This window comes from Ailuropoda melanoleuca, chromosome 9 (assembly GCF_002007445.2).
Source record: "Ailuropoda melanoleuca isolate Jingjing chromosome 9, ASM200744v2, whole genome shotgun sequence".
Classification (NCBI taxonomy): domain Eukaryota; kingdom Metazoa; phylum Chordata; class Mammalia; order Carnivora; family Ursidae; genus Ailuropoda; species Ailuropoda melanoleuca.
The window spans coordinates 63,605,725-63,631,730 of NC_048226.1; the positions used below are offsets into that span (position 1 = coordinate 63,605,725).

General features: G+C 49.5%; 1 long non-coding RNA gene across 4 annotated transcripts; it reads left to right on the forward strand.

Annotated features, from left to right (window-relative positions):
- The first annotated feature begins 940 nt into the window (after positions 1-940).
- LOC117803773 lies at positions 941-24,836 on the forward strand. 4 transcript variants are annotated; one of them, XR_004627848.1, is made up of 5 exons: positions 941-1,481; positions 6,244-11,317; positions 17,262-17,441; positions 20,272-20,432; positions 22,067-24,011. It is a non-coding gene; the product is annotated as an uncharacterized LOC117803773 (long non-coding RNA). The 4 variants fall into 4 exon arrangements; XR_004627849.1 differs by lacking the exon at positions 941-1,481 and adding an exon at positions 24,570-24,836 and having other exon boundaries at positions 4,346-11,317; positions 22,067-22,259; XR_004627847.1 differs by lacking the exon at positions 941-1,481 and having other exon boundaries at positions 4,346-11,317; positions 22,067-23,977.
- The last annotated feature ends 1,170 nt before the right edge of the window (positions 24,837-26,006 follow it).

Sequence of the window (26,006 nt, forward strand, 5' to 3'; positions counted from 1 at the left end):
GAATAAGGGTTAAAAATGTGAGAAGAAAGGGATAAAGGAAGAGGGGGGTAATCAGAAGGGGGAATGAAGCATGAGAGACCATGGACTCTGAGAAACAAACTGAGGGCTTCAGAGGGGAGGGGGGTGGGGGAATGGGATAGGCTGGTGATGGGTAGTAAGGAGGGCACGTATTGCATAGTGCACTGGGTGTTATACGCAACTAATGAATCATCGAACTTTACATCAAAAACCAGGGATGTACTGTATGCTGACTAACATAATAAAAAATATTATTATAATAAAAAAAATGTGAGGAATGAAAAAAAGTGTTCCCAGGGAAGGGAACAGCTTATGCAAAGCATGGAGAAATGAGAGCTGGTGGGGGGGCATGGAAGTGGTGGGGGACTGCAAGTAGCTCCACGGGGCTCTGGCTCAGGGGACTAGGGGCTGGGGAAGCAGCTGGGGCTGTCCACACGGGGCTGGGGAAGCAGCTGGGGCTGTCCACACGGGCCTTACGGCCACACTGAGCAGGTGGGTCTCAGGCCCAAAGGCTCTGTGCAGCCCTGCACGTGTTTAGATCTGTGTCTTAGAAACACCAGCCTAATAAGCATAAAATGGGCAAGGAAGAGACTGAGAAGGGAAGCTGTTGCATTATTTCAGGTGGGACATGATGTAGCTTTCAGTGTGNGGAACAGCTTATGCAAAGCATGGAGAAATGAGAGCTGGTGGGGGGGCATGGAAGTGGTGGGGGACTGCAAGTAGCTCCACGGGGCTCTGGCTCAGGGGACTAGGGGCTGGGGAAGCAGCTGGGGCTGTCCACACGGGCCTTACGGCCACACTGAGCAGGTGGGTCTCAGGCCCAAAAGCTCTGTGCAGCCCTGCACGTGTTTAGATCTGTGTCTTAGAAACACCAGCCTAATAAGCATAAATTGGGCAAGGAAGAGACTGAGAAGGGAAGCTGTTGCATTATTTCAGGTGGGACATGATGTAGCTTTCAGTGTGTGCAGACGAGGTGGACAGGGAAAGGCCGAGAGAGCTAGGGGGTATTAAGAAAGAAGCACCTCTGTCATTTGATGACTGATTTGGAGAGAAGGGTTGGTGCCTGCAGATGTTTGGACCAGGTGGTTGCTCACAGATGAAATTACAGAAGCCAGGTGAGGAGTGGACGATGTGGAATTTGACCGTGGCCGCTGTGAGATAGGGGCAGGCAGTCAGATATGCAGGAGGAAGTGAGAGGGATAGGTACCATGTGCGGATGCTGGTTGAAGATAGGAGTGTGCTTAAGCCTGGTGAATACTGAATGACGCAAGTAAAAAAGCTTATGGCGTGCCCACTGTGGGCCTGGTAGCTCTGCGTTTCCTCTTTCAGCCCTCTGCATAAGCCTGCAAGGAAGGATTTGTTTACTGCTCCCCGGTCTAGCTGGAGAAAGGATTTAAGTCTACGGGTCCTGGTAGCAGTCTGATTTCACAGCGAGGTGCTGGGAGTGGCACGAGCTGCTCAAGGTCAGACAACCCAGAAGGTACAGAGGGGGATTTGGAGCTGGGCTTTGGCAGCCTGGTCTTTATCACAACTGCTTTTCATGCTGTGGGTGAACTTTGAGCAGGAGGAGCTTAGGTTGGGCTAGACCGTGGTGCCCACAGGCAGTTGCATAAGTAGGTGGGAGGAGGGCAACCTGACCACGGCCTTGACTCATGTTCCTGTACTGCGTTCTGCATCGGGCACACCCTGGGGAAGACTCAGCACAGTGATCTGGTAATCTTCGCAGAAGGTTTGGCACTCATTATCCTCGCGGGAACAGGAAGCTTTCTGCCTCTCAGTCCCCCGCCTGTCCCGCCATCCTAGCTGTGGGAGGGGAGGTCTGCAATGAGCCAAAACACACCAGGGCAGGCCTGTCTCTGGTGAGAGGAGAGGTTCCCTAGCACCGGGTTTGAAAAGGTTTGCACAAGGGGGTGGGAGGTGGGGAACAAAGTGGGACGAGGTACTTAATCACTGACCTTTATTTAGTACAAGGCTGGTGTAGTGGGTTGAACTGTGTCCCCCAGCCCCCATCAATATGTCTAAGTCCTAACCCCTGGTACCTATAAATGTGTCCTTCTTTGGAAAAGGGGTCTTTGCAGATGTAATTAAGGTACTGAGCTTGAGATGAGATCATCCTGGATTCAGGGTGGGTACTAAATCCACAGACTGGTGTCCTCATAAAAGCAAGGGGAGGGGGAGCTAACACGCAGGAAGAGGGCCATGTGAAGCCGGAGGCAGGAGTGGAGGCTGCTGGGACCACTGCAAGCTGCAGCAAGTGGGGAAGGATTCTTCCAAGAGCATTTGGAGGGAGCATGGCCCTACTGACACCTTGATTTTGACCCAGTGAGACTAATTTCAGACTTCTGGCTTCCAGAGCTGTGAGAGAATAAATTTCTGTTGTTGTAAGCCACCCAGTTTGTGGTAATTCGTTGTAGTAGTCCCAGGAAAGTAATACGGCCTCAAACACGGGGCAGGCAAGGGTGTCCGTGCCCGCGGCAGGCATCAGCAATCACGCTCAGCATTCTTTCCCATGGAAGCCACACCGCCCTACCCCATCCAGCTGCGACCCCGTGCCTGGAGCTGGCAAGCCCCATGAAACTGATCGGCATCCCTGATTTGGTGCCTACCACTGGGTGAGGCTCTGGCAGTTCATGGCAGGACCACTGTTCTCAAGGGGCTCAGAATCTTCGCCTGTCTGGGGTGTGGGGTGTGGGTGTATCGTCTCTGCAGCACTTACAGCTCTTGTTCTGTTCTAGCATCTGCTCAGGCCCACCTGGACTGTTCGACAGCTGGGCCTCCTCCAGCTCCCTGCTGGTCCAGCTGCAGCTCAGAAGATAGCAGCCTAGGAGTTGTGGCTTGCCTCCAACCCCCACCCCCACCCCCCCCACTCCTCCCAGTGAGTAAGTCACCCACCAAGCATTAAGTAGTGAAAACCACCACTTGCGCCAATAGGATAAATAAAATGCACCAGCGCCGAGATTTAAGGGCTATGAAGTTCCCAAGGAGGCCTCCTTAACTTGGTCTGGAGCCACAGAGACACAGCACAGGGGGGGTGTGACCTGGGAGCTGGGTCTAGAAAGGAGGAGTAGAAATTTATCTAGGTATGGAGAAAGAGGCAAGACATCATTAAGGATGCAGCCTTCCCTACCCATCATGGGGGGCACTTCTTATCCTTCTGTCAAGGGCTGATTGCTAACTCAGGGCTCGCTCCTTCCTTCCTTCCTTCCTTCCTTCCTTCCTTCCTTCCTTCCTTCCTTCCTTCCCTCCCTCCGTTTCTCCCTTCCTTCTCTCCCTCCTTCTTTCCTTCCTCCCTTTCCTCCTCCTCTTTTTCAGCATACTGATGAAGCATTACTTTCATCAGAATCACTAGGTATATTTATGAAAATGCAGATTCCTGGGCTGCATCCCAAACATTAAGAGTTAGAATCTCTAAGGACAGGACTTAAAGATCTTAGGTATCTGCATTTTTAACCCTCTTCCCAGATTATTCTGATGCACCATCAGCTGGGAATTATTGACCTAAAGGATTTCCAATGCAGCCCACCGTTGTTGGACTGATACAAAGCGGGTGTGTGGGACTTTGGGCCGAGTCCCATTCTCTCCTTGGGAAACAGGTCATGGATATGGAGGCCCCTTGGTTCAGAACACCCCTGAGCTGTGGGCCAGTCTGGGCAGGGCGTAGCACTTAGTGGCTAGCCTGGGATTCGGTGAGATAGGCTTTGCTACTTATTACCTGGGTGGTCTTAAGCAAGTGGGTTCCCTTCTATCTCAGCTTTCACATCTGTAAAGTGGGGCTACCAAGAGAACCAACCTCCGAGGGCTGTTGAGAGGACAAACGAGAGCATGCATGTGAAGTGCTTCACCCGGTACATTGTACAGTTTAATAAAGCAGAGTTTTTGTTTGTGTTTGTTTTTAAATAATGGTGATGAAGAAAAGTAAGGTATCTTAGAAAACTTGATTGAAATCATCATTACAAAGTGCAATTGAAACTGAGCTGTTTCTGAGCTAATGATCAAACTGGTGAAAATAGGGTCAGGTATGCCTGGGGGTAAGGAATGATTCTCAACAGACTGCACATTCGACCCGCTGTGTTCAAAAACAGCAGCCTCACCTTGTCCCTGCCACCCCCACCCTGTTGGGCTGTTACCTCTAATGAGTAGGCTTCTGCATTTAAAAAAAGAAAAAGAGGGACGCCTGGGTGGCTTAGTCAGTTAACTGTCCGACTCTTGATGTAAACTCAGGTCTTGATCTCAGGGTCATGAGTTAGAGCCCTGAGTTGGTCTCCTCGCTGGGCATGGAGCCTACTTAAAAAATAGAAATAGAGCGAGAGAAAGAGAGAGAGAGGAAGGGAAGGAAGGAAGGAAGGAAGGAAGGAAGGAAGGAAGGAAGGCAGGCAGGCAGCCAAAAAAAGAAAGCTTTCCTATGGTAAGAGTCAGGTGAGGGCACTTGTTGAAATTATATCTTTCTTGACCTCTCCTGGAAATTTTGCTTCAGGGTTTTGGGGATGGGTTCTGGAATTTGCATTTTAAAACAGGGGCTTCTTTTGAGAAGTTAGGGAAGCACTGATTGAAAGCAAGTTTGACCTTCTGTAGCAGAGAGAACTTCTGGAGTCATCCAACTGGTCAGAAGCCTCCTCGACTACCCACACTTCTTTGTGATTGTGCTTCCCCCAGCCAGGGCTCTGGAAAGTGTTCACGGCCGGGAGACCAGAGTTGTCTGGAGGTTACAGAGCAGAAAACCTTAGTGCGCGTATGTGTTTGTACAAAACTGTGCACACTCAAACACACTTGCGGACACTACCCAAGATGACGGCAGAAAAGGAATTGGCTAAAATCATTGAATTTGGGCGCAGAGACTGTGCTCAGAGGAATATTATCTCTAATTTTAAAAACAAAAGGATGAAGGGATAGTCCCATTGATAATTGGGGAGAATTTGGGTCTCAGTCCTGAAGGGAGGGAGGGTCTTGTCGCTGAAACCCAACAGTCTTCACCTCGGTCACCTTCCAGGATGGTGCAGCTTCACCCACTGTGTCCTCCTGGCAATTCCCGGAGGGCTAACACCTGTGTGCTTTATGCCTAGAAAATGCTAGAACCTGGTGGAACAGGGAAAGGCCCTCTTAGCCAGCCTCAGTGAGACAGGAGCCAGGAGAGGCTAAGGCTCTCCCTCCCGGTCTCCCCACTGCAGAGGCCACTTTTAGGCAACAGGCTTGAGCAATAGAAACCAGGGCAAGGCAGACGGACCACAGTGACCACCAAGCTGAATGCGAACAGGCTCACTGGGCAACTGACCTCAAAATAGCCATAGGCCCTAACTACCCAATGGGCTACTTATAACTGGTAATCCTAAAATTCCCAAAAAAGGGAAAATTCCATACAGCCCCATAGTCCCTCACTCTGGCCCCTCAGCACCACCTCATGGCCGACAGTCTCTCCTTTGCTGTCCTGCCCCCTGCTCCCTGGCCCTGTATTAAGTAAACTTCTCTTTTGTTCTGCCTTGGGTGAATCCTTTCACCGGCTGCCCTGCTGCCCCCCCCCCCACCCGCCATCAGAGCATCCCATACCCACCTCCTTCTAGGGAACACTCTCTCCAGTCTAGACTCTCCTGTCTGTCTCCTCCCTGGGGCCCGCTGCCAAGGGGATGGCTTTGCTTGCTGAACTCCATGTAGCTTTTCTGTGTGACTTCTCTAACAGGAACTTGAAAATAGTATTCTGAACTTATCATGCTCAATCAGTCCCATTTTGAGGGACCATGCATACCAGGCGTGTTGAAGTTTGGGATGAACTGGTGCTGGATTAATAGACCAGACCAGGAGCCACGAGACGTGACAGGGATTGAACTGGGCCCGGAAAATGGTTTATGAGAACAAAACAACAAAAATGAGAATATGCCATTCTGTGAATGTACTAAAAACCATTGAGTTGTACACTGTCAGTGGGTGAATTATGTGGTATGTGAATTATACCTCAATAAAACTGCTACCCTCTCACTCCCCCCAAAAAGAATTAAATACTGAGAAGTAGATAATTTCCTGGAAAGGCAGTTTCTCATTTTAAGACATAATGACCAGCCGACGTGAGGCTTGGTTTTCTCTCCCATCCAATCCTGTTTAGAAATACCAGCCTGTGTCATCCACCAGCAGCCCGGAGCCTGACCCATGCCCACCCCCACAAACCATGCCACTATTGAAGAGGGCGAGACTTGACAAATCCCAAAATAGCCCAAGAGGCTAACCATGATTTTCCAGGTTTGGGTTTGCAAGCTGAATCCTGACGACGACGACTTAACGGCCAGCACTCCGTGAAGAGTTACGACAGGCCAGGCACTGAACCCTGTAAGGTACTGCTAGCAGATCTGCGTTTCACACAGGAGAAAACTGAAGCACGGTTTCCGGAAATGGCCCAGACTCACTCAGCCGCGGAGTGGCTGGCCACCGTTCAACTTCAGGTTCTAACTTGGGTTGTACAGGGGAAACATCTGGAGAGCTTTCTAATCCACTGGTACCTGGTTCCTGCCCCTGGAGATTCTAATTTTATTGATTTAGGGTGTGGCCCGAGCATCAGGCTTTTTTTGGTTTTGTTTAGAGCACACCAGGTGATTCTAATGAGAACCGATCTCCAGGGTCCAAGGTCCACAAGATCAAGGCTGTTCACTCCTTGCAGGCGCCACGCCCGTGACTTGAGTGGCAGTTACTGAATGCACCGTTGAATTCCTCCGTTTGGGGTTAATACAGGGAAGAAGAGAAGTTTCAGGACAGGGGCCCTGGCTGCAGGGCTCGGCAGGATTTGTCAGGCCTTGGCTGATCCTTGACCTCCGTCAGCCTCCCCTCTCCACAGCTGGAGACCATGATCTCACCGCCCAGTCCAGCCCCACCCCACTCCAAGCCCTCTGCCCCTCTCGCCCTGGGTGGGGCAGGGTGGGGGGCAGGCAAGTCTTGTGCATATCAACAGCAAGAATTCTTGATCTTGAACCCACCTGACCTGGTGCTAAGCTCTGTAACCAGCTTCCGGAGTTGGTCCTGGGTCAGCCCTTGTGAACCTGGCTAAGGTGACTCTGAATCGGCCCAGCTTCCTGCAAAGTTCTCATCAGGAACGCCGTTCCCGCATACATGTGTAGCCCCTGCATTTCACCTAGCAAGCGGTGAGTCCCTCTTCAGGCTTTGACCCCAGAGCTGCCCCTTTATAATAGCCGGCCCAAATCCCTATCCTGCCACGATTCCCGAGTGGCTCTCCCTCCATCAGTTTTGAGGTGGCCTCCTTTTGAGTCCTGGCAGGCTGCTGCCTATTAAATGGTCCTCTTAAAGACCCACAAACTTGCCCAGGATTTACACTTTCAATTGTTTATCTGTCTGCCCTTCAAAAATAGAAATGGAGAGTCCTCTGAAATTAATATGGAAATTAGGTTGGAAACATGCAATTAAAACAGTCACAAAGACAAAGCAGGAAATGAGCCTGAGAAGATGATGGCCCACCCTCCGGCCCTCTCTGCTGGGGCTGGAGGGGGAGCTCATCTTCCCACCCCACCCCCAAGGCTTTGCTGGCCCTGCCTGCAGCCTCCCTGTCCTGCCCTCCCAAACCCGGGCTGGCTTCCTGCCCACCCCTGCCATTAGAAGGCCGCTGCTGCAGGGAGCTTTTGTCTCCCCAAACCTCACAAGTTCAGCAGGACGTTGGCTAAACTCCACTGAAAAATGTGAGCCCCTTGACTCTCACTGTTAACTTCTGTCCTGCATACGGCCCCCTCCCGTGGTCCAGGACAGGATGCTCTGACTGGCAGGCTCCCAGCTACCTTCTCACTGCTGAGCTCCCCACTCTCAAGGCTTTTAGAAACACTTCCGTTACCAACACCCTCCCCTTTGGCTTCTAGCTCTTTGCAGAATCTCCCTCCTCCTTCCTTCAGCGAAGGAACACAACTGCCTAGAGCCCCTTTGAGTGGAGGCTGCTTGTTCTTAACACCTCCAACTTACCTTAGGCCTAGAAGCCACTGCTGACGTTCTTGCAGCTTCTTGCTGTTTACAGGCAAATACATGCTCACCCTCCTTTGAAATCTGTGCCATCTTCCTACACCATCTGTAATATTGAGGCTTAGTTCCTCTACTGACAGAAAACCTCAAGAAACAGTGTTTCAACCTCACCAGATTTTTATTTTTTGAGTTAAAGAAGTCTCAGAGGTAGACAGTCCAGAGCAAGTACTGTGGCTTTGTGAGGTCCTCAGGGACCCAGGCTTTTTCCTGCTCAGTGCTTTGCCATTGCTAGGTTGGGACCCTCATCCTCATGGCCCAAGATGCATCTCAGGCTTCTGTCATTACATGGGATTTCCAGGTTGGCCGTCGAGGAAAGGGGAAAAAAGGCTTCCAGAAGTACCAGAGAGCAGTCACATGGGCACCCTGAGCTGCCAGCTAGGCTGTGCAAAGTGTTTAAAAAGTCTAGGTTGACAGTGGTTCCAGCTAAAAAACTCAAACTCCTTATTGCTGAGGAAGAAGGGGCAGGTGGGTATTTGGTGGCAACAGTCCGTTTCTTCCATGCCCTTCTCTACCAGCCTTGTTGTGCCCTCCACCTACAACTTGGTTCTTCTTCACAAGCTCTGAGGACTTCAGTATTTGCATCATCTGGGGAGACCTTAGGATCCCCATTCTGTGACCTCCCTCCAGCCTCCCATCCTCGTGGCCATAGCACGGAGCTTGGAGCTTGTCGGTACACCTTGGGGAAGGGTGCGGTGTCCTCTGACCACAACCTCTTACCCTTCCAGCTCCCTCCTCCCTCCTTCCAATTCTATTCTGGGACCTCATTTGGATCTTGAGTTCCCTGACTCTGCATTTAGCATCCTCAATTTACTCCCCAGGGCCACATGGTGTCCTGCCTTTCTCTTGCCCACACTCCCAGGTCCCTCCTCCCTGACCGACCCAGCCCCTGCCTCCGTCTGCAGAGCCCGCTCCTATAGACACCACAGAGCTCAGATGCATGGTGTCCAACGGCAGCTGCTTCCACACACTGCTTTCTTTCAAAGCCTCTTCCGTGGACTTTGTCAAATCCTTCCCCCAATTCCCTTAGCAGAGATTTCAAACCCTAATGACTCCCTTAAGCCTTCCCCCAGTAATGACCCTGCTTCTATTTTTTTTTTTAAGATTTTATTTATGTGAGGGGGGGTGGTAGGGGCAGAGGGAGAGAGAGAATCTGAAGCAGACTTCCAGCTGAGTGTGGAGCCCAATGTACGGCTTGATCTCAGGGCCCTGAGATCATGGCCTGAGCCGAAATCAAGTGGAATGCTTAACTGACTGAGCCACCCAGGCTATCTTTCAGAGAAGGGGTCCTCAGGTGTGGTCTCCTCCACTCCCCCGCCCTCCCCCCGCAAGCTTCCTGAATCCAGCCCTTTCCTTCGGCCCCCATCTCCAAGGAAGGAGGGGTCTCCTCCCTGGGCCAAGGCTGAACCGCTACAGGCAGTACACTTCTCCTCTCCCTTTGAGTAGCCGCTCCATTGCCTGTACCTTTAATCTCTTTGTCCTCCTTGGCTTCTTCCTCCCAGAGTAGAAATATGAGGCTCTCTTTCAAACTAAAAAGCCCCCATGTATCTCACCCTGCTTGCCTATAGAGATCCTTCTGCAGCCCAGTTTGTGGAAAAGTTGCCTCCCCTCCCTTTCTCCACTTCCTCACTCCCTTCGGACTTCCGCCCTTTCCTGTCTGGCTCCTGCTCTTACTATGTCCTGGAAACTGGGTCAAGGTGCCCACTGACAAGGCTTTTTGAGGCTTCTCCTTGGTGGCTTCCCCTGGGGCAGGACTCACTATCAGCCACTCCCTCCCTCTTCGGAAATTCTCCGTCCTCTCTTGGCTTGGCCCCCCTTCAGGGTCTGCTGTGCCACCTCCTTTTCCTCTGGGCCTTGATACGGGTAATTCGTCCATCTGGGGTGGAGGCTGTCCCCATGGCCTGGGCCCCATCACAATTCTGAATCAGCTGGACTTACGGAAACACCTCTCTGTCTAGGAAATGGAACATGCAAACTCAGCCTTCGCTTACCTTTCCCTGGCAAACAGGACCTGCTGGCCTTATATGGAAGGCCCTGACCCCCCAGCTGGTCACACTCTGCTCCCCACTTGTTGCCTCGAAGGCTCGAAGGCTCTACAACACAGGCTCCCTCCAGAGAGCGCTCTGCTGCTTGAGAGGCCCTGTCTTCCCCAATTCAGGGATTGCTTTCCCTTGAACAAGCCCATCAAGCTCCTTACCAATTGTTTTATTTTTGTCACCTGACAGCGTCTTGAGAAGTTGGGTTCTCCCAGGGCTCCCCAGCCCCACGGTTCTTCCCAGCGTCCATATCCCTGTGATGAAGGAGAGTCGGAAGAAAGGCAGGCAGGAACAAGGGACAAGGGGCCACCCCGCCCGAAGAAACCACCCTTGAAAGGATTTTACAGCACCCTGGAAGGAGCCCTCCACCCTTTCCCATATGATAGATAAGTGACAAAAACCTGATTGGGTGACAGGCACGTGGAGGGTTAATCAGATTAAAACGGCCCTCCAGCAAGCCATAAAAACCCCTAGACCTAGCTACTTGGACTCCGACTCCGGTGCAGGGTCTCCTCCCTTCTTGGGCTTTGTACTGTCACTGCCCTATAGCTCAATAAACCCGCTTTGCTGCCTACCATGCTGTCTGGTCGGTCTACCTCTTCAGTCTTCGAAGCCGTGAGACCAAGAACTTCAGGAACCCGAAAGGAAAAAATCTTATAACCCCCGACGGGGATCTCTTTCATACCCAGAGTTTTGACTGCTCCCTACATCCCAGCAGGACTCTGGTTTGAACTGAACTGAGTCCCCCAGTTCTCAGGCACGTTTGGGCATGTGTGGGGGCCCGCTGGATGGGATCGTCTCCGGTCTGTTTCTGTGTGGACTAGATGTCTCCTGGGGAAGAACATGGTTATTGTTTCCGTCCCCTCCATCGCAGATCAACAGAGTGATCTCAGAGTTAATCCAACACATATTAACAAGCAGTCTTCTAGCCCTGGGAGGTGGGGGTCAGCAGGGAACAAAAAAGACAAAATCCTGTCTTCGTGCAGACAGGCATAAACAGCAAAATACGAAAGATACGTTGTGAGAAGTGCTAAGGAGAAAAATTACACAGGGTGAAGGGATAGGAAGTGAGTGTGTGAGGCTTGACTTTTGAGGTGGCATAATCACTGAGATGGTGTGGCAAGATTGAAGGGGTGATGTGTGGCCGTGTGCAGGGGAAAGTACTCCAAGTGGAGGGGACAGCAAGTGCAAAAGCCCTGAGAGGACAGAAAAGGTCCTTTGCTTGAGGACCGAAGGGAGTGAATAAGGAACAGCAGCCTAGAGATAAGGTCAGAGCCACGGGTGTGTGTGTGTGTGTGTGTGTGTGTGCGTGCGCGCCCGCTCGCTCAGTTGTGTGAAGGCTGATAGCACAGGGCTTTGTAAAGACTTGGGTTTTGTTTTGAGGTGGGAGGGCAGGGAGGGTTTTGAGCAGAGGAGTGACATGGTCTGGCGGATTTGAAAGGCTCACTGGGTTTGCTGTGTGAAGAACAGGCTAAAGGGCAGAAACGGGAATACCAATTAGGAGGCTCTAAGCCAGGCGAGATGTAATGGTGGCTGGGTCTGGGCTGGGAACAGTGGAGGTGGTAAGTGGTTAGGATTTGCGTGGATTTTGAGGGTAGTGCCAACAGGATTTGCTAATGGTGGACCCAGAGATGATATTATATAAGAATGAACAATCCAGACTCTGGATACTGACCTTGCCTACGTGGGCTATACCTTCAGGTTGTACCCCATGNTGTGTGTGCGCGCGTGCGCGCGCGCCCGCTCGCTCAGTTGTGTGAAGGCTGATAGCACAGGGCTTTGTAAAGACTTGGGTTTTGTTTTGAGGTGGGAGGGCAGGGAGGGTTTTGAGCAGAGGAGTGACATGGTCTGGCGGATTTGAAAGGCTCACTGGGTTTGCTGTGTGAAGAACAGGCTAAAGGGCAGAAACGGGAATACCAATTAGGAGGCTCTAAGCCAGGCGAGATGTAATGGTGGCTGGGTCTGGGCTGGGAACAGTGGAGGTGGTAAGTGGTTAGGATTTGCGTGGATTTTGAGGGTAGTGCCAACAGGATTTGCTAATGGTGGACCCAGAGATGATATTATATAAGAATGAACAATCCAGACTCTGGATACTGACCTTGCCTACGTGGGCTATACCTTCAGGTTGTACCCCATGGATGGGGTTAGGTTTTTCCCTTCTTCCTGGAGCAAATTCATGGTTCCCACATCAGGCATTGTGGGAAGATGCTAACCCTGGGGTAGGAAGGAAGGCAGGTTTGGACTGGGGCCGGGGTGTGGAGATGCTGGGGACATTCCCAGTGATGGTGGTGGAGGTCTTGGTGTTGGCAGCAGCGTGGGCTGAGTGAATTAGTCCTGACCTAGGTGGGGCTTGGCCTGCTAAGGGACCAGCTGAGGGGTATAGCTGGGTTCTGTTGTTTTCAGAGAAACCACTTTTTTAAAAAAAAATTTTATTGTGTTATGTTAGTCACCATACTGTACACCATTAAGAGAAACCACTTCTCATCGTGGGCGTGCTTCATTTGTTTGTCGCACGTTTGTTTTCTGCAGTGCAGACATGCGTGCCCCTGATGGCGGGTACCGGCCCCAGTGGGCTGGGGCTAGTGTCATGGCCGTTCGAGGGCCCTAGGCATGGCCGAGCCTAGGGGCCTCACAGTGAGCCCAACAGGGAGGGGAAACCATGGCTACCATGGGGCAGCACAGGTCTAGTTGATGAGTAAGTTCATGTAAGGTACCCCCCTACACACCCCCACCAGTGGTCCCCAGATTTCCCCAGGATGTGTGGGGGAGGCACCGGAGTTTCCTAGGAGCCGGAGGAGATCCAGGCAGAGAAAGCCCGTCCTGGGTGACTCACTGTCATGCTATTTTCCACACCAGGCTCCTGTTGTCTGGGAAACGTGCCTTCTCCTAGTTGGCTGACTCTGGGTCTCTCCCTCCAAGCTGGCTTTCCCTCCAGACATCCGTACCTCCGGGGGGGCATCTTTTGATATTCCAGACCTCAAGCCCAGCATGTCCCACAGTGAGCTCTTCTTCCCCTGCCACCCTCGCTCCCTCCTCTCGGCCTCCAGAACCATACCATCACCCAGCCAGCTGCAGGCCAGAATCCTGCAGTGAAACCTGACTCCCTCTTTCCTTTTGTCGTCACACCCACTTAATCATCTGGCCCTATGTGCCACTTCCCAAACACCACTTGATTCCCTCTTTTTTTCAGTCCTTGCTGCCCCAGGCAGGTTCTGGGGTGACCCGTTGCAGGTTCCCCCCACCGCTCCCAGAGTGACCTTTTGGTGCTCTCGTCATCCTGCTCACCATTCTTCATGGCTCCCCATCGCCTTCGGGAGTCAAGCTCTCGCCCACTGCATAGCGCACGGAGACCTTGTGTGTGGCCGGCGTGTGGCCCCAGGCTACCTGCCCACCTGTTCGGCCCTAGGCAGCCCCTCTGTAGCATTTCCCGTGGCAGCCACTCTGAGCACTGTGGGGGGGGGCGGGGGCAGTTATTCCCAAGGTCTTCTGTTTCCATGGACTGGAAGGAATTTTAGACTCCCCAGAGGGAAGAATATAGAAGAAAAAGCCCCTCCCTCTGCTCTCCTGGGGCTGGGGGTAGGCTATTTGACTTGGGAGAAAAGAACAGCACTTTCAGCCGGGTATCTTTCTCTTCCTGTCCTGCAGAAAGATGCATGTGGGCCTGTTTCCAGTGGTTGTGACTGGGGTGGGCTTTGCTTTGGGAAGGGGGAGGTCTACGGTTTTGGGTGGGAGGAATTCAATTTATGGGGGACCCTTCGAAAGCCCACTCCCTCCAGAGTGCTATTTATTATTCCCCTAAAACTCTGGCAAAACAGGTCTCTTTCAGACCCTCGTGCTTCAGCTTCTGCTCTCTCCTCCCTGAAAGGTCCTAGCCATTGTAGTGAATTTCCTTCTTGTGTCCAAACTCACTCAGGTTCTGCATGGGCCGCGGTGGTCACTGCAACCCCTTTCTCCAGGCCGACTCCTGGCCTCCTTCCTCGTGTCTCCACCAAACTTTGCTAATCCTTCCATCCTTACAAGTCCCTAGTTCCACTGCAGTGTCTGTCTGTTTAACGCAGGGTGTTTTTTTGTTTGTCTCTTTGTTACCTCGTTTTCATCTTTGTAGCTCTTGTTTTTCGCGCCAGGTCTGGCACATAGTATTTTGCTTGGTGAAAGTTTGCAGAATAATTAAGTTCAGCATAGTGTATTCAGCATAGATGAGGCTCGGGGCACTCTAAGCACTGGGTTACAAGAATGAGTAGGATGGGGACCCCTGGGGGTGTACGGTCTAGTGGAAAAGGCACACACACTTGCAATTAAATAATTATCAAATAATATGCTAAATTCGACAACTATGTCTAGGAAAGCTGCAGCTCTTAGGTGGTTAAATACCGGATCTGGAGTTAGGACCCAGGTTTATAAACCCTAGCTCCACAACCCACCAGCCTCATGTTCACAGCTGTGAAATGGGAGGAGCAATGCCCGTCTCAATAGGCTAAGGATAAAGGGAGATAAGTAGGCAAAAGCATCCGACCTGGTTACTGGGCACATAACATGGGCCCAATTCAAGTTTGCAGGCTGTCTGGGCTGCAGCGTGTGGGAGCCCAGAGCCTTTGATTTTGCCTGGGGCAGTTGGGCCGATGAGGCGGAGGGATGAGGCAGAGGAAGGCAGTTGGCACGGGATTCAGAGACAGGGGCTCTAAGCTGCATTTCTGGAGAGAAGTCTCTCCATGGGGGGTCTGTGACCCTGTGCTGCTTCAGGCCAGGCCGCATCCAGGGGAGAAGTGAGCTCACAGGAACAGCGATGAGATCTGGGGTAATGTGTCCCCAGCCTGCCTCTGAAGCTGCTGAGTCAGGCTGAGGCCCAAAGGGCTCTGTTTTGTTCCAAAGGCGCTTGTGGCTGAAGGACAGGCCTGGACAGGGCCTGGGTGCTGGGACTTTGTGCCCAGTTATTTCCTGGGAGCAGCTCAAAGCCCTGCCCTGCCGGGCCCCTCCCATTCCCCCACCCCTGCAAGCAGGCCCCAGGGAGCCTCAGCCCAGCTTCCTAAAGTGAGTTCCAGCCTGGATTTACAGAGGGGATGTTTCTGGCTTGGGGCTTTGTTCTAGATGCAGCCCCCAAAGCAAAGAATTCCTGCCTCAAGAGGCAGGTTTCAGCCCGGGGTGAAATCCCAGCTCTTGGAGTCTGTAGCCTTGAACAAGTAGTCTCACTTCCTTAAGCCAAGCCCCTTCATCTGTAAAATGGAGAGAGCAGCACCAGCCTCCCGCGATTGCTACAGGAATGAAGTAAGAGAAGGTGTGTTTTTCTTACTTTGCATCAAGACCTTCATACCTCACGTTTATTATTCTCAGGGGTCGTGGGGGAGAGGGAAAGAAATGAACCAGAGACTCACCTCTAGATTTAATCAATCTTGCGGTTGCCTGGAAATCAGTGCTTCTCAAATGTTCGCATCGCCCAGTGATCTGCAGGGTGGATTCTGACCCAGCAGGCCTGGGGTGGGGGCAGCGAGTCTGCATTGCCAACAAGTCCGGAGCTGAGCTGATGTCTGCACCGTCCTGTCCTGTCACCACACACGGCGGTGCGTGGCTGCAGTCTCTTCTCCAACACGTCTCCCTAAGGGCTCCCTGCCCTGTTCTCCTAACCGGCCTGGCTGCCTCCAGCCCTCCCCACATCAGTGCAGGCCGCTCACCGTTGCTGGACCAGTCTTACTGAAGTGGAGGAGAAAATTTCTGCTGTATAGCCATGATTGATGGCAGGAGCAACTGCTTTCATGGGAGCGGGGAAGGAGGGCATCTTTGTCTCAGGAGTGGATGGGCTTTTGTCTAGCAAAACACCTCAGAGTCTGCCTGGGTGTGGGAGGTGAATCACCCGGGGCTTGTTTATAAGGAGACCTTAAGTGGTGTGAGGTATAACATGAAAGGGGGCTGTTCCAAATCCTGACACTTCTCCCTGTGGGGCATGATTGCTGTTAGGCTCTTTGCCAGGACTCAGTTTCTAGGTCAGCAAAAGGCTTAGCAGGTGCCTGGAATCACCGGCTGATTGGCAGTGAGGAGCACCTCTCTGGGAAGGAGGCCCGGTGAAAGGCCCAGAGCCAATCCTGTCTGCCCCCTCTCTGCTCAGCTCCAGTGTCCTGGGGGGAGAGGAGAAGGCTTGGTGTAGTCCCTCAGCCTTTTAGAAACAAGCACAGGCATTTGAACAGATCAAGTCCTTCTTGAAAGAGCTGGCGGCCTTCTCCATAATGTGCTTCGAGATACTCTGGAGAAGAGGAAAATGGGCTGACGGGTCCTGGGGAATACGGTGGGTGTCCCAGTTGAGTGGCTCCCAGCATCGCCAGGGGCTGGGCTCCACACAAACCTTCCCCTCAGCTGAGAGGACCTCCCTTGTTTTCTGACAGCTCGTAGTGTCAGCCAAGGAAAAGCGCTGCGCTGTCTTTGCATGGTCCTAATGTCAAGAAATAGAAAATTAAGATTTAGTAAACTGTGCAAAACTGAGAGAGTCGCTGTGCACCTGGGTCAGTCTGGAGCTGTAGCCAAAGATTCTGCCACCAGGGGTTGGAGGGTTGATCTGTAAGGTCAGATTCTAAGAGCAGATCCGGAGGAACGCAATTTTTTAGCTGACGAATGAGAAAGTGCAGATGGCAATTACTGCACATAAACCGCGTTTGGGACATTGGGGCCCCCGTGAGGCTTCATGCACGCTTTGGGTCTCCTTGCATAAAAGAGATGATTGGCGTGAGCCTGGCGGGTCTGTTAGCTAAACACAGATGTGTGCTTGCAGCTGCCGCTGGACTTGTCCGGCCAGCAGGAAGAAACGGTGTGCTGTGTGGGGGTGAGCAATGCACTGAACAGGGGAAGCTGGCGGTCCACCAGTGGTGGCTCTGATTCCGACAGAAGATAAGGAACTGCTTTAAAACATGGGAGGGCCTGGAGTTAATCTAGCAAATTACTTTACACCTATGGAGGCTCTGTGGAATTAAAAAAAAAAAAAGAAAAAATGAAAAAAAACACTTTCCCAATATTCTTATTTCATTTATTTATTAATCTACTTCCAGAAAGTAATGGAGGCAACTTACAATTAAAAATACATATATAAACTGGGCAGCTTAGATATATGTCAGAAAGGTCAAAAGCCAGAGAGGAAGCAGGGAGAAAATTCTGCCCAGAACCTAAGGTAAGAGGTATTGGGCATTAAATGTAATCCTGACCCTCACTTGTCTTGTTTTCTCCACCTTCCAGTATATGTGACCCTGAAGAAGTTGCATTTCCCATGGCTCCCTCTCGAAAGAAGTTATGAAAAATTTCTCAAGGAGTTCAAAGCTGGAGTCTGGAGCAGCTCTCAGCAGCTTTCAGAGTCCATGGATAGAGCTCAGGAACCATCCTTTTTGAGCGTGTGGTGCCCCCTCCTTGCTCTGAAAGGTCTCTGCTCACCCCTGCTGCCGCCAGGGTTTGCTCTTGACCCCAGACCCTGTGAAAGCCCCTGTTCTGGCCTCAGCTGACTGGGTGTCCAGTGGAGAGGCAGCCGTGGCGAGTACAGGGAGGCCAGTGCTCCACCAGACAGCAGGTGCCGAGGGCTGGTCTTTGGCTGCTGTCTGCACGTGGGCCCATTCCCTTCTGAATGCTCATCGGAGTTGGGGGGTGTGGTGCCAGCAGTGCAGGGAGAAGCCAAGGGTGGGAGAGACCGGAGGCTGGAGAGTGGACAGGGCACTGAAGGCCATGTTGAACCAGGGACTGTGTTTTAAGCAGGGAAGGGGCCTGGTCAGATTTAATCCTCATCCTCACCTACCGCTGGGTCCCCAGCTACTGTGACAGGTGACACTCAACACTCCCTTGGTCTCTGCCATTCCTCAGGCCCGCTCTCTGAGCCGCAGTCATACTGCAGATCTTTAAGTTCCTCCAAAGGGCTTGTTCTCTCCCGTCTCTGGACCTTCCTGTGGGTTTTCCCTCCTAAGATTATGAACCCACAAGCTTCACTTGGCTGAGGCCTGCTCCTTCCTTGGGGAACATGTCCCTGCTGCCTTACCCTGGGGCAGGTGACCCATGGCCCCTTGTAGTTCCCCTTTGAAATATTCTCCTCACTTGTAATTACATGGATGGGGCGGATAGTCCCTATTTTTGTGGCTTAGCAGCCTATTTTGTATGTATTAGCCACCATACCTATGTTTTATTTTGGGATACAACCCCTCCTTCACTCTCAACCTATGCGCTGTGGGTAAAGTTGATCCCTACCGTGCAGGAGCATGTGACCTAGTCTACACTAATCAGTAGAGTCCATCCCCCTTGGCTTCAGTGATTGGCTCAGGAATGGGCAGGTGATCTAAATAAGCCAATCAGGGCTGAGGGCACTCAATCCCCGAATATTAGTTTGAGTTTCTGGGATTGTTGACTCACTCACTTCTAATGGCCTAAGTTGGTAATGATATGAGCCGCAAGTTGCCTGGGCCACCATGACTTGCCTGAGAATTGAACTAACCAAGAGGGAGCAAAGGCAAGGGATGGCTCCTCATGACAGCATTTAAGCTTTGGATCCAGCTGAACCTAAAGCCAACTCTATCCTTGCAGGCTGCAGTTATAGGAGCCAGTCAATTCTCTTATTTTTATTTATTTGAAGATTTTATTTATTATTTGACAGAGAGAGAGAGCACCCACAAGCAGGCGGAGCATTAGGCAGGGGGAGAAGCAGGCTCCCTGCTGAGCAGGAAGCCCGATTCCGGACTCTATCCCAGGAACCTGGGATCATGACCTGAGCCAAAGGCAGATGCTTAACCGGCTGAGCCACCCAAGAGCCCTCAATTCTCTTTTTATTTTTTATTTATTTTTTTAATGATTTTTTTATTATATTATGTTAGTCACCATACAGTACATCCCTAGTTTTTGATGTAAAGTTCCATGATTCATTATGCGTATAACACCCAGTGCACTATGCAATACGTGCCCTCCTTAATACCCATCACCAGCCTATCCCAATTCCCCCCCCTCCCCTCTGAAGCCCTCAGTTTGTTTCCCAGAGTCCATAGTCTCTCATGGTTCATTCCCCCTTCTGTTTACCCCACCCCCTTTCTTCTACAATTCTCTTTTTAAACACAGACCTGTTTGGGTTGGATTTGCTGTCAGTTGCAGTTGGAATAATATAAATGATAACCTTGGTCTATGTTGTCTTCCTTTTGCCATGAGTGCAGGGACTATGTCTGTGTCCTCAAGGCCTGGTTCAGTGCCTGGCCCATAGGAATGTATAACAAATGAATCAAGATATGAAAAATGGGGTCTCAGAGCTTTTCCAACCCCACCCCTTCTTCCTTTCAGACTTGAAGATGAGGCAGTGGGCTGTGGTTCTTTCTGGGTGATGATCTTGTTACAGAATCCTGTTGGAACTAATTTTCATCAGAGCAGGGAACTCAGACTATGAGAAAGCAGCCCGTTACAGGTCATTGCTAAAAGGGGCTCTGGAAAAGACCTGTCGTCCAATGAGATTTTTAGAGTGCCTAAAGTTCTACTGTCAAGATTTTTTTGTCTTATAGTTCTGAGAACTCTTAAGAATTTTCTGTGAATATATATATATCTCTATCTGCTTATATAAGTATAAAGAAACTCTGAAAAGATACACAAGAAACTAATAAAAATGATTACCTGTGGAGTTGGGATGGGAATTGGTTCAATGAAAGGCAGGTGGGGAATGAGGATTTTTATAGTTTGAATTTTGCCATATAAATTGAGACTTTTCAAAAATTAAGTTAAAAAAAAGAATATCCATGAGTGCAGAACCACTCAGAGCCATTATCAGCTTTTAACAGCTGGGGTGGGAGGCATTTATTTATCAGTTTGTTTTTCAACTTGGGGAGCTGGTTTCAGTGGGGGAGGCCATGATAGTATGGACAGGAGCAGTTTGTCTTGATGAGGGAGGGGAGGTGGAAAGAGGGGACCACCCAGAGAAATCTGGCCTGGGCCGGTCACACATCTGACAAGGTAAAAGTTAAGAGAATTAGGCCAAAGGGAGGGGTAGGGCCTTGAAGATCCTCTTTTCCAAGGGCCTACCTGCCTCTGGCTGGACTTGATAATTTCCAGACTCCTCTCATCTAAAAAAGGTCCTGACGCCATTATCTGTGTGTCTGTAGGCGTGTCCCTTCAACTTTCCAAGTGTGACTTGTGCGTAAAAGGAAGGGGCTGGATGAATGATCTAGTCTGATGTTATTTCCAGTTCTGATGCTCTCATTCTGAGATGCTGTCTTCTCTCCTTGCAACCTGTCTTAAGGCCCTGCCCCTGTCCAGAAAAGACGCAGCTTATAATAATCAGGGAACAATACATGTACCTGCAGGACATGCAAGCTTAACCACTGCAGAGACCTTGGGACGTAGAGTATCTCGCAAGGACTTTCACAGTTCCTTCCTGCCTGTCACTGGTGCTCCTGGAGGGTAAGTGGATGAGCCAGCACGTGATGATTTAGTTAACTGTGCTGTGACGCGCTTCCTGCCACTCTGACCCTGCACTTCCGAGGCTCCCTGGTGGACCCTCTAATGCCCTCCTGATGCAGCAGACTCCTTCATGGTCAGTGGACACCTGCAGAGCTGAAAACCTGGGCTGGTGACCGTGACCCTAGGGAGGTTGCTGTCCCTCACCTCTGAGAGAGCAGGGAAGGCCCTCACCTTCAAAGTTGCTGTGGTTCTGTCAGTGGCCAGGGGCCACTGGGGTGACAGTGGAGCACCCAGGCTTGTGTGTGGGGCTGGATGATGGATGTGGACCCTTGGGCACAAGGTCTGTTAAGGGATGGGAAGACAGGAAGCCCAGGGGGAACATTTACCAAGGACTCAGGTTTAGATTCTTGATATTATAGCAATAAATACAGGCACAGAGATACGGGGGCAGGACTGAAAGGCATCCTGTCCCTTAAAACTGGCAGCTCCTGGCCTCCAGTTCTTATGATAGTTTGAGCACAGCAGCAGCAGCTCACAGGTAGGAGAACAGTGCAGGGTTAGAGATGCTGTTCAAGCCCCATAGAACCTACTGCTTATACTGCCCTGTTTAAAAATAAAAAATAAAAAAATACATATATATGTATATATATACACACATATATAAATACCTATATAAATAAATATATACATACAATTTATAGAATCTACAGTGCATATAATACACTGTAAAAAATATACACATATATACGTACAATATATTACATATTATATATAATATATATGCAATTAATTTCTGTAACTTTATGTGGCTTGTACTTTTGTGTTCATATAGTAATTTGCCTCATGTAATGGTTTAAATGATATCAGAATTTTTGTGACCTTGTTTTGAGCATTCATTTTCTGACTGTGAGGCGCAGCACGTGGAGGCAGAGGCGGCTCTCTTTGCCAGGAGGCCCTGTGGGGAGATGGTGGGCCCCACTGAGCCCCCTCCTCTGCACATGGTGGGCTTGAGGTTGACCAGGCAGCTAACGGGACTCCATCATTTTCATTGCTAAGGAAAGAAAAAAATGTTAGTAAATGTCTCATCCACCCATCCAGAAGGATGGGCACCAAATGAACAGTGTTTCCCTCTTGGGATAGTGGAAGGATTTCTGCATTTTTATATATTGTAGTATTTCAGGGCACAAAAAAAGAGTTATGAAATGATTTTTTTCTTTTGTGTTTTTTTGTACATTTAAATAAACAAAATTAAAAATAAAACCCAATCACTGTATTCTGGGAATATTTGTGCTGAATAATCATGCTCTAAGGTCATGGAGATACTGTTTCCTGGTCTCAGAACGCCTGTCAGCACAAACTCTCACCCCTGTAGCTTCCCCAATTGTCTCTGTCCATCTTTTGTTGGAGGTGAGGAGTCCTTTCATGGCTCCTCTTGAATTTTAGGTCCAGTTAGAGTCCCTGAAGTCCTTAAGGAGTCAGTTTTTGGAAGGGAGCTCCTGAAACTGTTCGGATTGTCTTCCAGACGCGGGGCCATAAGCCCCAGAAGACAAGTGCTTCCGCGTGGAGGGGGTGGTTCCGCGTCCTTGGTAAAAGGGATCTCGTGTTTGGTGACTCTCCTTTTCTCCTAAAATCAGACAGATGGTTTCGACGACGGAGGATTTCTATTTTTGGCCGGAGAAGAAACACGGAACTCCATCACTGCAGGATTTCGTTAACCAAAGCAGGCGCACTGACGGAAAATGGGACGGATGATGTTTTACAACAGTGTTACGGGCGCTCTTCCCAGACCACAGCCCAACAAAGAAATTTTATCCGTGCTCAGTGCAGGTCTGCCCCCTATGGGCCAGATTCCCAACTTACTTAGTTTCATCAAGTCTGTTAGGGCTCAGAACGATGGGTCTTTTTTTTTTTTTTAATTTATTTAAATTTATTTATTTTTGACGATGGGTCTGTTTAAATCCTTAAGTCCTGGGAGCAAAATTCGTGTCTTTCTTCTCCACTGTAACTAGCTGTCGCTCTGTAAAGAGTTCTTCAGGACCTCCTTCCTTCGCTGGGTCTCTCAGGCCTCAGGGACAGCCGAGTTGGGCTCAGAATGTGATTGGAGGACTCAACAGCTGACTCGAAATCACAGAATTTTTAAACTCTAGAAGCGGAAGTTTAGGCAAAGTACTTTCCTTACTCTCTGCCTGGGAGAAGTGCATGTCTCTAGCTCAAGTACGGACACATAGATGAAGTTTCCATTTTGGACAGGATATAACCAAAGATGAGCTAACACGGGGTGTTCTGGGTTGAATTTCACTAGGTTGCGAAGGGCCTAAACGTACCGATTCTGCCTGTACGTGTCTGCATTTTGTCGTTTGGTATTCACCAGACACTTAATGTAAAAGACTGATTATTATAGTTCCTTAAGAAATAACCCACGTTTGACCCACTCTGCTCCTGTGGGACGACCAGCAACTCTGGGCCTGCTGGCCACACACGGAGCACAGTGCAGGCGGGCCCTTTAAGTGAAATACACCTGCGATTTGAAGCTCCTTTTAAATGGGTCATTTTGGGTCTGCATGTGACATGACGCTTGCTGGTAGTGGAACACCTTTAAGGCAAAATAGGAAGAATGTAGGAGGAGAAAACCCATCTAGGATTGTGGCAGGAAGTCGTCTTTAAGGCAGGCACTTTTATATTGACAGAATTTAGCAGAGAATTCACATTTACTAAGCACTTACTATGTGCCAGGTGTCATGCTAAATGCTTTCCACGGATTATTTCATTTGTTTCCCCCCACCAGTTCTGTGAGGCTGGTGTTCTTGCAATCTCTGTTCCACTGGTGGGGGAGAAGAGGCTCAGGGAGGGTAAGTGACTTGGAGAACATCACGTGCCCTGAAGTTGGAGAGTCAGGATTCACATCCAGGCAGTCTGACTCCAGGTCTGTGCTCCTTGCCTCACCTACCGTAGCAACTTATTTAGGGCCCAACCCTGCTGATTATCAGGGGCAAAGGCAATCAGGGACATGGGGCTCCTTCACTGAGGACCCGATGCTGAGCTTCTCATCAGCGTACACATCTATGCCTCTATAGGTGGGGTCATGCAAATCTTTTCCTCCTCAGTCCCTGGGTTTATCACTAGACCTGGGATATTTCAGAATAAATTTGCGCTAGTAATTAAATATACAGTGTTCTTCCATAAAAGCTGAGTGCGGAGAAGCCCCAGTAGTCTTGAGTGCATAATAAGCAGTGGAAGGAAACCAAGGCCAGAGAGGAGGGACCTCGAAGGTGTTTTCTGGGTCCTTCCAGGCACTAGATGTTGAGGTGGGAGATGACTGTAATATGATATACCTCAATCTACCGGGGAAAAATCTTGTTTAATCCCCCATCCTTCAATAAAAAATGTAAAAAAAAAATTGTTGTTTGAGAGCAAATCTTTTATAATTTTCCTTACACATCTTGTGGATGTCAATTAAAAACAATCTTTGGGGCACCTGGGTGGCTCAGTTGGTTAAGTGTCTGACTCGGTTTCGGATCAGGTGATGATTTCATGGGTTGTGAGATCAAGCCCCACGTCGGGCTCCCCGCTCAGAGGGGCTTCTGCTTTAAGATTCTCTCCGTTGCCCCCCACCTTAAATAAATAAATCTTAAAAAAATCTTTAATATAAGAACTTACAATGGCTCCTACGTTATGTATGATTTCTCTATTGCCTTAAAATTGTTTTCAATCTACTTTCTAGAGTCCTGACTTCTACTCAATATTATTAGTAAGTGGTGCTTTTTGCAGTGGAAGATGGTGCTGGTGACAGACTTTCTGGAGAGCCACGTGCTCTGAGATGCTTCTCCTAGTGGGAAGGATTTGCATCATTTACATTTGGAGGTTGCAATTCTTTCCCATGTAAGGCAAATAGGTTATTATGGGACTCAAACCTTGACCCCAGCATTGACACCAAGCTGTTTCCAGGGACTAAGAGAAACACTAACGATAATATATTCTGAACCCTAAATGAAATAATTATTTTAGAATGATTACATCATGAAGAAGACTCATGAAAGTGTTTAATCCTAGAAGGGACATTAAAAATCACCTACTGTAAGCTCATATTTTTATACTGGCAGTTAGAGCTTTTAACAAATAACTATTTTTTTTTAACAGATGAGGACAGTAAGCCCAAAGAGGAATGTGATGTGCCCAAGATCCCATCGCTATTAGTAGATATCAATCCTGACTGCACACTGGAATAATTTAGAGTTTTTTAAAAAAAATGCTGATGCTCAGGCCACACTGCAGATGGACTAATCAGAATTTCTGGGCCTTAAGAGAAACAAAAGATAAAATGAACTTATGGGACTTTATCAGGATAAAGAGCTTCTGCACAGCCAAGGAAACAGTCAAAAAAACTAAGAGACAGCCCACGGAATGGGAGAATATATTTGCAAAGGACACCACAGATAAAGGACTGGTATCCAAGATCTACAAAGAACTTCTCAAACTCAATACACGAGAAACAAATAAACAAATCATAAAATGGGCAGAAGATATGAACAGACACTTTTCCAATGAAGACATACAAATGGCTAACAGACACATGAAAAAATGTTCAAAATCATTAGCCATCAGGGAAATTCAAATCAAAACCACACTGAGATACCACCTTACGCCAGTTAGAATGGCAAAGATAGACAAGGCAAGAAACAACAATTGTTGGAGAGGATGTGGAGAAAGGGGATCCCTCCTACATTGTTGGTGGGAATGCAAGTTGGTACAGCCACTCTGGAAAACAGTGTGGAGGTCCCTTAAAAAGTTAAAAATTGAACTACCCTATGACCCAGCCATTGCACTACTGGGTGTTTACCCCAAAGATACAGACGTAGTAAAGAGAAGGGCCATATGCACCCCAATGTTCATAGCTGCATTGTCCACAATAGCCAAATCATGGAAGGAGCCGAGATGCCCTTCAACAGATGACTGGATTAAGAAGCTGTGGTCCATATATACAATGGAATATTACTCAGCTATCAGAAAGAACGAATTCTCAACATTTGCTGCAACATGGACGGCACTGGAGGAGATAATGCTAAGTGAAATAAGTCAAGCAGAGAAAGACAATTATCATATGATTTCTCTCATCTATGGAACATAAGAACTAGGAGGATCGGTAGGGGAAGAAAGGGATAAAGAAAAGGGGGGTAATCAGAAGGGGGAATGAAACATGAGAGACTATGGACTATGAGAAACAAACTGAAGACTTCAGAGGGGAGGGGGTGGGGGAAGGGGATAGACTGGTGATGGGTAGTAAGGAGGGCACGTATTGCATGGTGCACTGGGTGTTATACGCAACTAATGAAGCGTCAAACTTTACATCGGAATCCGGGGATGTACTGTATGGTGATTAACATAATATAATAAAATAAAAAAAAAAAAAGAATTTCTGGGCCTTGGGCCTGGGTACTAGCACTTTTTAAAGCTCCCAGGTGACTCATTCTGAAGCCAGAGTTGAGAACCACTGACTAAGACAAGAACCCAGGGTCATCATATCCATCGTTGTCTCTCAGTCCTCATCCCTGAGCCCATGGCAGACTTGACTAGTGG